This window comes from Rhinoraja longicauda, chromosome 7 (genome assembly GCF_053455715.1).
Source record: "Rhinoraja longicauda isolate Sanriku21f chromosome 7, sRhiLon1.1, whole genome shotgun sequence".
Taxonomy (NCBI): domain Eukaryota; kingdom Metazoa; phylum Chordata; class Chondrichthyes; order Rajiformes; family Arhynchobatidae; genus Rhinoraja; species Rhinoraja longicauda.
In genome coordinates, this window is record NC_135959.1 from 73,646,405 (window position 1) to 73,657,578 (window position 11,174).

An 11,174-nucleotide genomic window follows, 5' to 3' on the forward strand; every position below is an offset into this window, starting at 1 on the left:
AATGCCCAGCACCCAATGCCCAGCACCCAATGCCCAGCACCCAATGCCCAGCACCCAATGCCCAGCACCCAATGCCCAGCACCCAATGCCCAGCACCCAATGCCAACACCCAATGCCCAGCACCCAATGCCCAGCACCCAATGCCCAGCACCCAATGCCCAGCACCCAATGCCCAGCACCCAATGCCCAGCACCCAATGCCCAGCACCCAATGCCCAGCACCCAATGCCAGCACCCAATGTCAACACTCAATGCCCAGCACTCAATGCCCAGCACTCAATGCCAGCACCCAATGCCAGCACCCAATGTCAACACTCAATGCCCAGCCCTCAATGCCCAGCACCCACTGCCCAGCACCCAATGCCCAGCACCCAATGCCCAGCACTCAATGCCCAGCACTCAATGCCCAGCACCCAATGCCCAGCACCCAATGCCAGCACCCAATGCCAACACTCAATGCCCAGCACCCAATGCCAGCACCCAATGCCAACACCCAATGCCCAGCACCCAATGCCCAGCACTCAATGCCCAGCACTCAATGCCCAGCACCCAATGCCCAGCACCCAATGCCAACACCCAATGCCAACACCCAATGCCCAGCACCCAATGCCCAGCACCCAATGCCCAGCACCCAATGCCAACACTCAATGCCCAGCACTCAATGCCCAGCACCCAATGCCAACACTCAATGCCAGCACCCAATGCCAGCACCCAAAGCCAACACCCAATGCCCAGCACCCAATGCCCAGCACCCAATGCCAACACCCAATGCCCAGCACCCAATGCCCAGCACCCAATGCCAACACCCAATGCCCAGCACCCAATGCCCAGCACCCAATGCCAGCACCCAATGCCCAGCACCCAAATGCCAAGCGCCCCAATGGACAGCACCCAATGCCCAGCACCCAATACCAACATTCAATGCCCAGCACCTAATGCCCAGCACCCAATGCCCAGCACCCAATGCCCAGCACCCAATGCCCAGCACCCAATGCCCAGCACCCAATGCCAGCACCCAATGCCAGCACCCAATGCCCAGCACCCAATGCCAGCACCCAATGCCAGCACCCAATGCCCAGCACCCAATGCCCAGCACCCAATGCCCAGCACCCAATGCCCAGCACCCAATGCCCAGCACCCAATGCCCAGCACTCAATGCCAGCACCCAATGCCAACACTCAATGCCCAGCACCCAATGCGAGCACCCAATGCCAACACCCAATGCCCAGCACCCAATGCCCAGCACCAAATGCCAACACCCAATGCCCAGCACCCAATGCCCAGCACCCAATGCCCAGCACTCAATGCCAGCACCCAATGCCAGCACCCAATACCAACACCCAATGCCCAGCACCCAATGCCCAGCACCCAATGCCAACACCCAATGCCAACACCCAATGCCCAGCACCCAATGCCCAGCACCCAATGCCCAGCACCCAATGCCAACACCCAATGCCAAGCACCCAATGCCAGCACCCAATGCCCAGCACCCAATGCCAGCACCCAATGCCAGCACCCAATGCCCAGCACCCAATGCCCAGCACCCAATGCCAAAATGCCCAGCACCCAATGCCAACACTCAATGCCCAGCACCCAATGGCAGCGCCCCAATGCCAGTGCCCTAATGGACATCACCCAATGCCCATCAACCAATGCTCAGCACCCAATGCCAGTGCCCCAATGCCAACACTCAATGCCAGCACCCAATGCCAGCACCCAATGCCGGCACCCAATGCCAACACCCAATGCCCAGCACCCAATGCCCAGCACCCAATGCCAGTGCCCCAATGCCAACACTCAATGCCAGCACCCAATGCCAGCACCCAATGCCAGCACCCAATGCCAGTAGCCATTTGGAGCATCCAATGCCATCTTGAAAAGAGTAAATTGGTCGAGCTATGGGAAGGGCTATGGAAAGGAGCAAGTGGTCTGATAGAAACTGGTAAACTCTTCACATAGTTAGCATTAACACAAGGAGTGCACAACTCTGCAGTTGTGCTCAGATTCCTAGCTTTGGTTCATGACTTTGTTCCTACCCCACCCCATCAGCAAACGCTAACTGCGGCTTAATGCTAAAAAAAAAGTGTTTTTTTTAAACGATGAAGTCCATCCTGATCATCGATCACCTCGTCACACTAGTTCTATGTTATCCCACTTTCTAATGCACTCCCTAAACACTAGGGACAATTTGCAGAAGCTAATTAGCCTACAAACCTGCGCGTCTTTGGGATGCGGGAGGAAACCGGAGCACCCGGAGAAAACCCTTGCGGTCACGGGGAGAACATGCAAACTCCACATAGACAGCGCCCGAGGTGAGGGTTGAACCCGGATGCCTGGCGCTGTGAGGCAGCAGGAATGCCGAGTCTGCTGAGGAGTGACATGGTACCAGTGTTGACCTTTCAATGGTTCAATGGTTCTTTATTATCACATGTAGAAAGGTACAGTGAAATTCTTTCTTTGCCTGCAGTTCAGTGTGATTATTGCCATACATAAGTGCAATCCCCGATTCAGTAGAGAATGTATAGAAACTGCCCACTGAGTCCATGTGCAAGAGTCGCCAGGTTTTGGCGCCATCTCCACAGTCCCAGCTTCAGCTGCCTATAAAGGCTCATTGCAGCCGTCACCTCCGTCCAGATCGTCCTGCGAACCCTTGTCCCTCTCCTCTCCCGGCCCATCTTCCATCTTCGTGCCCCGGCGGTACCTCCTGCTGCCCTTGAGGGCGCGGGAGGTCCGAGGAATAGGAGTAGAATTAGGCCATTCGGCCCATCAAGTCTACTCCACCATTCAATCATGGCTGATCTGTCTCTCCCTCCTAAACCCCATTCTCCTGCCTTCTCTCCATAACCTCTGACACCTGTACTAATCAGGGTCAGACCCCATTTTTCTCACTTGTTGAGTGACAAGTCTGGGGTATTGACTCCAGAGGGCAGGTGAAACTGTGAAGTTGAGAACACTGGTCTCAATGTGGCACAATGTCGAGAGTTCTGTTCAGTTGCGTCCTCCAGAGTTGTGCATGCATTTTGATTACATGTTGAACTGATATATCCTGTCAGTATTGTGATACCCCACCTGTATCCTTGTTGGTGGGGATAGATTCTGGTTTATTCCTATGCTGTGTAACAACTTATTCTTATGAGTGTGACAACTATCTCAACAAAACAGAGATTGAAAGTCCTGCTATTTTAATGGATGTTTACGTGCATGATACACACCTTCTGCATGTATGTCGACAGATTTAATTCTACATTTCATATTTTAACTGTGTAAACCCATGAAATATCACATTCTAAAACTATCAACAACTTGCAGGAACACACATTCACTTTAGTCCCGATGTCTTTGTCGAGATGATTCAGATTTGAAATAAAGTTACTCTGTAATTATTGTGGAGTAATAATATGAAGTCAATATATCTATATCATTCATCGGAGAAACAATGAACTGCAGATGCCAGGATCTTGAGCAAAACACAAAGTGCTGGAGTACCTCAGCGGGACAGGCAGCATCTGTGGAAAACATGGATAGGCAGTGTTTCAGGTTGGGACCCTTTTTCAGACTCCGTTGCAATTACTCTGTGATGATAACGCGGTAACCGTCTGAAGAAGGGTCCCGACATAATAGACAATAGGTGCAGGAGGAGGCCATTCGGCCCTTCGAGCCAGCACCGCCATTCAATGTGATCATGGCTGATCATTCTCAATCAGTACCCCGTTCCTGCCTTCTCCCCATACCCCCTGACTCCGCTATCCTTAAGAGCTCTATCTAGCTCTCTTTTTGAATGCATTCAGAGAATCGGCCTCCACTGCCTTCTGAGGCAGAGAATTTCATAGATTCACAACTCTCTGACTGAAAAAGTTTTTCCTCATCTCAGTTCTAAATGGCCTACCCCTTATTCTTAAACTGTGGCCCCTTGTTCTGGACTCCCCCAACATTGGGAACATGTTTCCTGCCTCTAACGTGTCCAACCCCTTAATAATCTAATACGTTTCGATAAGATCTCCTCTCATCCTTCTAAGGACACGAAATGTCATCTATCCCTGTCCTCCACAGGTGCTGCCTGACCCGCTGAGTTACTCCGCCACTTTGTGTTTTGCCCATATTTCTTTCCTGACCTGTTTAAAGAGTGGACACGGTGCAAGAATACGCAACTCAGTGAGGAAAACAAACCTAGCAACTTTGTTCAAATTGGCGATATTTCATGGAACAGTTTTGAATCCCCTCTTCAAATCTGGGTATTCCAGAGTCAACAAACGTATGTTCATGGGAATGCAATGGTTACATTACACCTGCAAGCATCGCTGGCGCTTATGTGAAATCTAAAGCATGCTTTGCTCACAGTCCCGATGTATTGCATGGTACATGGTGCAGGGTGCAGTGAAAATGTGAAGACAAACTTCCCCACATTCTACTTGCGCAGTCAGTGTAACCCTTGCCATTGAATGTAGGTGATGCCCAAAGAAACATGAGGTGTACCAATACCATCGTGGGGAGAAGGTCCACGTACCGCCTCAAGTGGAATTTGAACACAACACCCTGCAATTTACGTTGTAAATGCAATAAAATGTTGGATTCTTTGTGAAGTGAAATTATCTCGGAGTTTTCTTCAGTCAAGGGTTTAATCATTCAGTTGGTCATTTCATTTTACACATCAATGGATTAATGGTTTCTCCGATCAATGGTTTCTCCGATTGAGACATTTATTTATTTATTTATTTGTGTCATCACAACCGCGAGCACATTTTAGTTGGCATCTGCAAGATCCTTTACAGTGCGTGTGTCATGCAGCACGTCACAGCTCAGGAGATGTTCCATAGTCTGGAGGCCCCGTCCACACTCGCAGTCTGCCACATCTTCAGTGTATCCCCACTTCAGCACGTTCGATTTGCTCCTCCCCACGCCTGTCCGCAGTCTGTTGAGACGGCGCCAGGTTACCCACGGTTGGTCGCAACCTGGCGGGAGTTTCTCAGAGGGATCGATTGCCATGTGAGTGTCTTCCGGAGATTTCTCCAGTCTCTCTTCCCAGAGTCTGAGCCTCCTGGACGATGCACTGCGGTCCAGGGGATGGACAGAAGAGAGGGAACTTCTGCGTGATTTTAGACGCTAAGGTAGCAATGTGGTCATGTGAGGGGGTGTCTTTCATCCTCTGATTGTCTGAGGCGTTCATTTTGACTGGCTCAGGACATTCCAGGAGGTGCAATGCCAGAGAGTAGGTAGATGTTGTCAGTCTTGGTAGGTTTCATGCATCCACTGATGCAGCGACAGCTTGTGTTGAGCACAGGATCAATCTTCCTTGCATGAGCTGAGCACTCCCCTACTGCGCAGGCATACTCGGCAGTGGTTTTAGAATTTGCTCCCCATTTTGAGGTACTCGCTTGCTGAGAAGAGCATTTCCAGAACTGACTTTTCCTTTAAGTCACACCGAGATTTTTTTTTAGATTTAGAGATACAGCGCGGAAACAGGCCCTTCGGCCCACCGGGTCCGCGCCGCCCAGCGATCCCCGCACACTAACACTATCCTACACCCTAGGGACAATTTTTACATTTGCCCAGTCAATTAACCTACATTACATGTACGAAGATCTCGGAGAAAACCCACGCAGGTCACGGGGAGAACGTACAAACTCCGTACAGACGGCGCCCGTAGTCAGGATCGAACCTGAGTCTCCGGCGCTGCATTCGCTGTAAGGCAGCAACTCTACTGAACTGGAGATAGACTGGACTGAGTGCTCCAATCTGACTCCATTCCATGTGATCTTCAACCTTCGATTTGCACACTTGTTCTTCAAGTGAAAGGTTCAGACTTGGGTTTTGGATGGATTGGCTCTCAGGTGATTCTCTTTGTAGTATGAGGACAGGTTGACTAAAGCCTCACACAGAGTAGCTTCTGCCTCAAGGAAGTCAGCACATTGGGTTGTAATACACAGGCCATCTGCATAAATGAAACTCCTGGTGTTGGGATGGATAGGCTGGTGGTTAACGTAGATATTGAACAAGGTGGGTGCCAGGACACTTCCTTGAGAGAGGCCGTTTTTCTGCCTGCATCAGCGACTTTTCTTTCTTGAAAGCTCGACAAAGAAGCGTTTGTTTTTGACCAGAGCCTTCACCAGTTTGGTGAGAGGCAAGTTGTGTGTCAAATTAAGTACTTTGTATAACAGTCGGCGATGGTTTACTGTTTTATAAGCGGCTGAAAGGTCTATAAAAACAGTGCCTGTGATAATTTGCCGGGAGTGTTATGAATGTTGCTAATTGGCGTTTGCCCTCGCAGACTTCTGCCAACAAGGAATTACTGCAGGCCACTCATATTTACCTGCCTGCAAATCCATGTGATCTAAGGTGGTGTGGGACTAAACGACACAAACCCCCTGTGTGAACTTTGTAAGGGTCTGCATCTGCACCAAAGATCAGCTTGAACTGATCAGCAATCTAGCCTTCAAAATGCTTATTAAGTCCCGGTATCGAGACATGGCCAACAGGAACCTTGCCTTGGGATGGAGTGTGGGCGGGTAAGAGGGTGAACTGGGGTAATGCCTCCAGCGCCTTCAAGGTCGGCTGCCAAAGGCGCCCCCGTACACAAAGATGGCCAGACTTTGGACTTTGAATAATGGCGCCAAAAATGGCGTAAATGGCAAAAATGGCCCCAGTGTAATATGTGCAAAATGAATTTCCCCGCGCAGTTGCACATGCAACAAATAAAGCACTTTTGGGTTAAAAGATATTTAGACAGGTACATGGATATGATTGGTTCAGAAGAAGACGGGGCAAACGCGGGCACTACTGGGACTAGTGTAGATGGGGCATGTTGGTCGGTGTGGGCCGAAGGGCCTGTTTCCCCGCGATGTGATCCTGTGACAAACCACAGGCAGCGCCATCCCACCGCACAGGAGAGCGTACAACATCTAACCAGCGTGATCCCCACCACTGTCCCGCTGTAAGCAGATAATCCCTGGCCCTGCCCACTGTTCTCCAGAGAGTCTGGCTTCCAACCAGCAAGATATAATTAGGAATTGGACCATTGCTTCAAATCAAAGGATGTAGCGCAGATATTTCTGGTCACAAGTTCTGTGAACAAGATTAGCATCAATAGCGGTTCCCAGACGCACACACAGTTTTACCCCACGGGTCCCACACTTTAAAGCGGCCCTATTTCACGGCTTTTTCTGATCTTTCTTGCGCACTGGAGAGTTATATTCAGTCCATGAACGTGTGATTACCCCCTAGGCCCTGGGTAAGTCACAGCCACAGCTCGCTACATTAGTGTAACGAGGCATTGCAAGCGCTCTCAGCCCCCGCCCGCCCGCTCTTTCCCCATCGACACATATTCCTCGATCAAACGATTAATCATTCCCGGAACTAAAGACTCCTTAGTGTGAGAAATGATGAGAAGTGAGCACTGGCGGTGAGGCGGAGTCAGGGCAGGTCTCCCGCCCCCAGGGTGTGCGAGAGGGTGTGTGCTGGGATAAGTGTGTGCTGGGGTGAGTGTGTGCTGGGGGGGGGGGGGGGGGTGAGTGTGTGCTGGGGGTGAGTGTGTGCTGGGGTGAGTGTGTGCTGGGGGGTGAGTGTGTGCTGGGGGGGGTGAGTGTGTGCTGGGGATGAGTGTGCTGGGGTGAGTGTGTGCTGGGGGGTGTGTGTGTGCTGGGGTGAGTGTGTGCATGGGGGTGAGTGTGTGCTGGGGGGTGAGTGTGTGCTGGGGGGGTGAGTGAGTGCTGGGTGGTGAGTGTGTGCTGGGGGGTGAGTGTGTGCTGGGGGGTGAGTGTGTGCTGGGGGTTGAGTGTGTGCTGGGGTGAGTGTGTGCTGGGGGGTGAGTGTGTGCTGGGGGTGAGTGTGTGCTGGGGGTGAGTGTGTGCTGGGGGGTGAGTGTGTGCTGGGGGTGAGTGTGTGCTGGGGTGAGTGTGTGCATGGGGGTGAGTGTGTGCTGGGGAGAGTGTGTGCTGGGGAGGGTGAGTGTGTGCTGGGGTGAGTGTGTGCTAGGGTTAATGTGTGCTGGGGGGGTGAGTGTGTGCTGGGGGGATGAGTGTGTGCTGGGGGGGTGAGTGTGTGCTGGGGGTGAGTGTGTGCTGGGGGGTGAGTGTGGGGTGGGGTGAGTGTGTGCTGGGGGGGAGTGTGTGCTGGGGGGTAGTGTATGCTGGGGTGAGTGTGTGCTGGGGGTGAGTGTGTGCAGTGGTAGAGTGTGCTGGGGTAGAGTGTGTGCTGGGGGGTGAGTGTGGGGGGTGAGTGTGTGCTGGGGTGGGGGGGGGGTGAGTGTGTGCTGGCGTGGGCGGGGGGGTGAGTGTGTGCTGGGGTGAGTGTGTGCTGGGGGGTGAGTGTGTGCTGGGGGTGAGTGTGTGCTGGGGGGTGAGTGTGTGCTGGGGGGTGAGTGTGTGCTGGGGGTGAGTGTGTGCTGGGGTGAGTGTGTGCATGGGGGTGAGTGTGTGCTGGGGAGAGTGTGTGCTGGGGAGGGTGAGTGTGTGATGGGGTGAGTGTGTGCTAGGGTTAATGTGTGCTGGGGGGGGGTGAGTGTGTGCTGGGGGGATGAGTGTGTGCTGGGGGGGTGAGTGTGTGCTGGGGGTGAGTGTGTGCTGGGGGTGAGTGTGTGTTGGGGTGGGGTGAGTGTGTGCTGGGGGGGAGTGTGTGCTGGGGGGTATGTATGCTGGGGTGAGTGTGTGCTGGGGGTGAGTGTGTGCAGTGGTAGAGTGTGCTGGGGTAGAGTGTGTGCTGGGGGGTGAGTGTGGGGGGGTGAGTGTGTGCTGGGGTGGGGGGGTGAGTGTGTGCTGGCGTGGGCGGGGGGGTGAGTGTGTGCTGGGGTGAGTGTGTGCTGGGGGGTGAGTGTGTGCTGGGGTGGGCGGGGGGGGTGAGTGTGTGCTGGGGTGAGTGTGTGCTGGGGTGAGTGTGAGCTCCCCCACAGCCCCTCACCCTGACCCCGGCCTGTCCCGGGACTATCCCGTCCCATCCCGGACCCAGACTAGAAACAAGGGGATGCCATTCGGCCCTTCGAGTCAGCACCGCCATCCAACATGATCATGGCTGATCATCCACAATCAGTACCCCGGCCCTGCCCTCTCCCCATATCTACACTAAGAGCTGAATCCCCCATTTACCCCCCATCCCGCAGTCCAGCCCCGGTCGGACTGACCCTGACCCGGGACCCGACACGACTGCAGACCCGTCCCGTGTCCCCACCTCACCCCAGTCCCGGGGCGTACCCTGGACGATCACATCGTCGTCCTGCCGGGACCCTGTACTCCGGCCGTCGGGCTGACCGCTCCCAGTGTTGCCCCATCCCCACCCCCACCCTCGCCCCCACCCCCGTCCCCACCCCCACCCTCGTCCCCACCCCCACCCTCATCCCCACCCTCGCCCCCACCCCCGTCCCCACCCCCACCCTCATCCCCCACCCCCACCCTCGTCCCCACCCCCGTCCCCACCCCCACCCTCGTCCCCACCCCCGTCCTCACTCCCACCCCCACCCTCACCCCCACCCCCACCCCCACCCTCACCCCCATCCCCACCCTCACCCCATCCCCACCCCAACCCCCGTCCCCACCCTCACCCTCACCCCTGTCCCCACCCTCACCCTCACCCCCGTCCCCACACTCACCCTCACCCCCGTCCCCACACTCACCCTCACCCTCACCCCGTCCCCACACTCACCCTCACCCCCGTCCCCACCCTCACCCTCACCCCCGTCCCCACCCTCACCCTCACCCCCGTCCCCACCCTCACCCTCACCCCCATCCCCACACTCACCCTCACCCCCGTCCCCACCCTCACCCCCGTCCCCACACTCACCCCCACCCTCACCCCCGTCCCCACCCTCACCCCCGTCCTCACCCTCGCCCCCACCCTCACCCCCACACTCACCCCCACCCCCACCCCCACCCCCACCCCCGTCTCCACCCCCACCCCCGTCCCCACCCTCACCCCCATCCCCACCCTCACCCCCACCCCCGTCCCCACCCTCGCCCCCACCCCCGTCCCCACCCCCACCCTCGTCCCCACCCCCACCCTCGTCCCCACCCCCGTCCTCACTCCCACCCCCACCCTCGCCCCCACCCCCACCCCCACCCCACCCCTGTCCCCACCCCAACCCCCGTCCCCACCCTCACCCCCACCCCCACCCCAACCCCCGTCCCCACACTCACCCCCACCCCCGTCCCCACCCTCACCCCCGTCCCCACCCTCACCCCCGTCCCCACCCTCACCCCCACCCTCACCCCCACCCCCACCCCCACCCCCGTCCCCACCCTCACCCCCGTCCCCACCCTCACCCCCGTCCCCACCCTCACCCCCACCCTCGCCCCCACCCCACCCTCACCCCCACTCCTGTCCCCACCCTCACCCCCGTCCCCACCCTCGCCCCCACCCTCGCCCCCACCCCACCCTCACCCCCACCCCTGTCCCCACCCTCGCCCCCACCCCACCCTCACCCCCACCCCCGTCCCCACCCCCCACTCCTGTCCCCACCCTCACCCCCGTCCCCACCCTCGCCCCCACCCTCGCCCCCACCCCACCCTCACCCCCACCCCTGTCCCCACCCTCGCCCCCACCCCACCCTCACCCCCACCCCTGTCCCCACCCTCGCCCCCACCCCCACCCAGGGCCGTTTTTACAGCATTATGGGCCCCCGGGCAAAGCAGTGTACTGGGGCCCCTACCGTTACTCTCCCCCACCCCCCTTTCCCTACCAGCCCCCCCCCTGTCGTGCCGGCGAAAAGCACTTACCGAAAAGAACTTAACGATGGACTTAGGGTGCTACATTGTTGCGAAAAGCACTTACAGATCGCTGTGAGAAGCACTTAGGGACCGAAAATGTTGCGAAAAAAGCACTTATTGAACCTACATTTTTAAAGTAGTATTTATTTATTGCAAGTCACTTAACATACACAGATCAGCATGGGGCCCCTATGCTCGTGGGACCCCGGGCAAGTGCCCATCAGGCCCATGCGTTAAGACGGCCCTGCCCCCACCCTTACCCCCGTCCCCACCCCCACCCTCGCCCCCACCCCCGCCCCCACCCCCGTCCCCACCCCCACCCTCGCCCCCACCCCCGTCCCCACCCCCACCCTCGCCCCCACCCCCGTCCCCAGACCTTGAATTGCCTCCTCCCATCCTCAGGCTGCCCCTGGACCTCCCCGCTCCTTGCCCCTCCCACCATATCCCAGCCCCTATCCCCTCCTCCCCCCCCCCCCCCTCCCTCTCC